The 4,754-nt window shown below is 44.6% G+C and overlaps 1 protein-coding gene across 1 annotated transcript in view; it reads right to left on the bottom strand.

The window, feature by feature from the left end:
• Nucleotides 1–4,754, bottom strand: part of DLG5 (discs, large homolog 5 (Drosophila)) — a 131,424-nt gene that overhangs the window by 41,988 nt on the left and 84,682 nt on the right. The gene's annotated exons all lie outside the window — the stretch shown is intronic.

Genomic DNA, 4,754 nt, shown 5'->3' with positions numbered 1-4,754 from the left:
AAGTGATAGGAAGGGTTTTCCATGACTGGAGTGGATGGACAGTGTGTCTTGGGCTCAGCACCACCTTTCTTCTGGGAGTCTTGAATTTCAGAGCATGCTAAGCAAGGGGCTACGTATACGGCCACTCCCAGTAAAAACTCCCTGGGCAGGGAGAACTCGTGAGCTTCCCTGGTTACAGTCTCACGTGTTGTCATGATTCAGTGCTGGGGGAACTAAGCCTGTCCTGTGCGACTCCACAGCAGGGTTCTCAGAACCCATCAACCAGTTTCCTCTGGACTTTGCCCCATGCACCCCTTTCCAGGAGAAAGGACCAGTGACCCCACAAGAGACTGACCCAGACTTGCCCAGGAGTGTCCAGGAGTCTTCAGCAGAGGCGGGGGTTGGTGGTGGCCTGCTGCAGGCTTGGGGGCAGTGAGTGTAGCAGTGCATGCATGGGATCTTTTGAAGGAGGTCACCATTATCTTCATTACCTCCAACATAGTTTCGGCCCCAGGAAAATATCAGGGAGGGAACACAGCCCCACCCATCAACAGAAAATTGAATTAAAGATTTGAGGAGCATGGCCCCACCCATCAGAATAAGACCCAGTTTCCCCTTCAGTCAGTCTCTCCAATCAGAAGCTTCCATGAACCTCTTATCTTTCTCCATCAGAGGATAGACAGACTGAAAACCATAATCACAGAAAACTAATCAATCTGATCACATGGACCACAGACTTGTCTAACTCAGTGAAACTATGAGCCATGCCATGTAAGGCCACCCAAGATGGACAGGTCATGGTGGAGAGTTCTGACAAACTGTGGTCCACTGGACAAGGGAATGGCAAACCACTTCAGTATTCTTGCCCTGAGAACCCCATGAACAGGATGAAAAGGCAAAATGATAGGACACTGGAAGATGAACTCTCCAGGTCAGTAGGTGCCTAATATGCTACTGGAGACCAGTGGAGAAATAACTCCGGAAAGAATGAAGAGACAGAACCAAAGCAAAAACACCACCAAGTTGTGGATGTGACTGGCAACAGAAGCAAAGTCAGATGCTGCTGCTAAGTCACTTCAGTCGTGTCCAACTCTGTGTGACCCCATAGACAGCAGCCCATCAGGCTCCCTTGTCCCTGGGATCCTCCAGGCAAAAACACTGGAGTGGGTTGCCATTTCCTTCTCCAATGCATAAAAGTGAAAAGTGAACTTGAAGTCGCTCAGTCGTGTCAGACTCTTAGCGACCCCATGGACTGCAGCCTACCAGGCTCCTCTGTCCATGGGGTTTTCCAGGCGAGAGTACTGGAGTGGGGTGCCATTGCCTTCTCCAAAGTCCAATGCTATAAAGAGCAATATTGCATAGGAACCTGGAATGTTAGGTCCATGAATCAAGGAAAACTGGAAGTGGTCAAACAGATGACAACAGTGAATGTCGACATTTTAGGAATCAGCGAACTAAAATGGACTGGAATGGGTGAATTTAACTCAGATGACCATTATATCTACTACTGTGAGCAAGAATCCCTTATAAGAAATATAGTAGCCATTATAGTCAACAAGAGAGTCCATAATGGAGTACTTGGACGCAATCTCAAAAAGGACAGAATGATCTCTGTTTGTTTCCAAGGCAAACCATTCAATATCACAGTTGTCCAAGTCTATGCCCTGACCAGTAAATAATGCTGAAGAAGCTGAAGTGGAACAGTTCTATGAAGACCTATAAGACCTTCTAGAACTAACACCCAAAAAAGATGTCCTTTTCATTATAGGGGACTAGAATGCAAAAGTAGGAAGTCAAGAAACACTTGGAATAACAGGCAAATTTGGCCCTGGAGTACAGAACGAACAAGGGCAAAGCCTAATAGGGTTTTGCCAAGAGAATGCACTGGTCATAGCAAACACCCTCTTCCAACAACACAAGAGAAGACTCTACACATGGGCATCACCAGATGGTCAATACCGAAATCAGACTGATTATATTCTTTGCAACCAAAAATGGAGAAGCTTTATACAGTCAGCAAAAACAAGACCAGCAGCTGACTGTGGCTCAGACCATGAACTCCTTATTGCCAAATTCAGACTTAAATTGAAGAAAGTAGGGAAAACCACTAGACCATTCAGGTATGACCTAAATCAAATCCCTTACGATTATACAGTGGAAGTTACAAATAGATTCAAGGGATTAGATCTGATAGACAGAGTGCCTGATGAACTATGGACGGAGGTTCATGACATTGTACAGGAGACAGGGATCAAGACCATCCCCGGGAAAAAGAAATGCAAAAAAGCTAAATGGTTGTCTGTGGAGGCTTTACAAATAGCTGTGAAAATAAGAGAAGCAAAAAGCAAAGGAGAAAAGGAAAGATATATGCATTTGAATGCAGAGTTCAAAAGAATAGCAAGGAGAGATAAGAAAGCCTTCCTCAGTGATCAGTGCAAAGAAATAGAGGAAAACAATAGAATGGGAAAGACTAGAGATGTCTTCAAGAAAACGAGAGGTACCAAGGGAACATTTCATGCAAATATGAGCACAATAAAGGACAGAAATGGTATGGACCTAACTGAAAGCAGACGGCATCAGGAAGAGGTGGCAAGAATACACTAAAGAACTATACAGAAAAGATCTTCGCAATCCAGATAATCACTATGGCATGATCACTCACCTAGAGCCAGACATCCTGGAATGCGAAGTCAAGTGGGCCTTAGGACCCAGAACAATTACTAAGAACAAAGCTAGTGGAGGTAACAGAATTCCAGTTGAGCTATTTCAAATCCTGAAAGATGATGCTGTGAAAGTGCTACACTCAATATGCCAGCAAATTTGGAAAACTCAGCAGTGGCCACAGGACTGGAAAAGGTCAGTTTTCATTCCAATCCCAAAGAAAGGCAATGCTAAAGAATGTTCAAACTACTGCACAATTACACTCATCTCACATGCTCGCAAAGTAATGCTCAAAATTCTCCAAGCCAGGCTTCAACAGTACATGAACCGTGAACTTTCAGATGTTCAAGCTGGATTTAGAAAAGGCAGAGGAACAAGAAATCGAATTGCCAACAACTGCTGGATTATCAAAAAAGCAAGAGAGCTGCAGAAAAACATTTAATGCTGTTTTATTGACTGTGCCAAAGCCTTTGACTGTGTGGATCACCACAAACTGTGGAAAATTCTTCAGAAGATGGGAATACCAGACCACCTGACCTGCCTCTTAAGAAATCTGTATGCAGGTAGGAAGCAACAGTAAGAACTGGACATGGAGCAACAGACTGGTTCCAAATAGGAAAAGGAGTACGTCAAGGCTGTATATTGTCACCCTGCTTATTTAACTTATATTCAGAGTAATCATGAGAAACACTGGGCTGGAGGAAGCACAAGCTGGAATCAAGATTGCCGGGAAAAATATCAATAACGTCGGATATGCAGATGACACCACCCTTATAGCAGAAAGTGAAGAACTAAACAGCCTCTGATGAAAGTGAAAGAGGAGAGTGAAATAGTTGGCTTAGAGCTCAACATTCAAAAAACTAAGATCATGGCTTCTGGTTCCATCACTTCATGGCAAAGAGATGGGGAAACAGTGGAAACAGTGTCAGACTTTATTTTTGGGGGCTCCAAAATCACTGCAGATGGTGACTGCAGCCATGAAATTAAAAGACGCTTACTCCTTAGCAGGAAAGTTATGACCAACCTAGATAGCATATTAAAAAGCAGAGACGTTACTTTGCCAACAAAGGTCCATCTAGTCAAGGCTATGATTTTTCCAGTGGTCATGTATGGATGTGAGAGTTGGACTATAAAGAAAGCTGAGTGAGAAAGAATTGATACTTTTGAACTGTGGTGTTGGAGAAGACTCTTGAGAGTCCCTTGGACTGCAAGGAGATCCAACCAGTCCATCCTACAGGAGGTCAGTCCTGAGTGTTCATTGGAAGAACTGATGCTGAAGCTGAAACTCCAATACTTGGGCCACCTGATGCAAAGAGCTGACTCATTTAAAAGACCCTGATGCTGGGAAAGATTTAAGGCAGGAGAAGAAGGGGATGACCAAGGATGAGATGGTTGGATGGCATCGCCAACTCAATGGACATGGGTTTGGGTAAACTCCAGGAGCTGGTGATGAGCAGGGAGGCCTGGCATGGTGCAGTCCATGGGGTTGCAGAGTCGGATACAACTGAGCAACTGAACTGAACTAACCCCTTTCCATGGCTGATTTTGTGTCCTTTTACTGAAATAAATTTTATCCATGAATACAATTATATGCTAAATTGTACAAATCCTTTTAGCAAATCACCAAACTTGGGGGTGATGCTGAGTACCCCAACACAAGTACCTAACATGTTCTAGTCCTGTCTCAGATGCTGGTGATGCTGCTCAGACACAATGACTGTGGTCTCAGGCCCTCTTAACCTGATGGGACGATACAGACACACACACACACAGGGACAGAGATAGGTAGATAGTTAGAAAAACAGACCAAATAAAATAACCTAAGAGTGTAAGAAGGGCTGTCAAAGAAATAAAAAATAAAATAGAGTAATGAGCTGGAGAGAGATTTTTGAGCCACAGAGTAGGTCAGGACAGAGGCTAAAGCCTGAAGAGGAGTCTCTAAGAAGGTGACTTCTAAGCTCAGGTGCAAATGAAGAACAGCAGCCAGGAGCACACCTGGCAGACGAGCGAGCAGGCTCAAAGGCCCTGAGGCAGGAGTCACCAGCCACGTCCACGCACGGACAGAAGGGCAGGGCAGTGGGACTGGAGCCCAGTGAACCAGCAGGAGTGGACAC

The sequence above is a fragment of the Bison bison genome, unplaced genomic scaffold (assembly GCF_000754665.1).
Source record: "Bison bison bison isolate TAMUID 2011002044 unplaced genomic scaffold, Bison_UMD1.0 scf7180017864029, whole genome shotgun sequence".
Classification (NCBI taxonomy): domain Eukaryota; kingdom Metazoa; phylum Chordata; class Mammalia; order Artiodactyla; family Bovidae; genus Bison; species Bison bison.
This window is presented reverse-complemented; position numbering and strand designations above follow the sequence as displayed.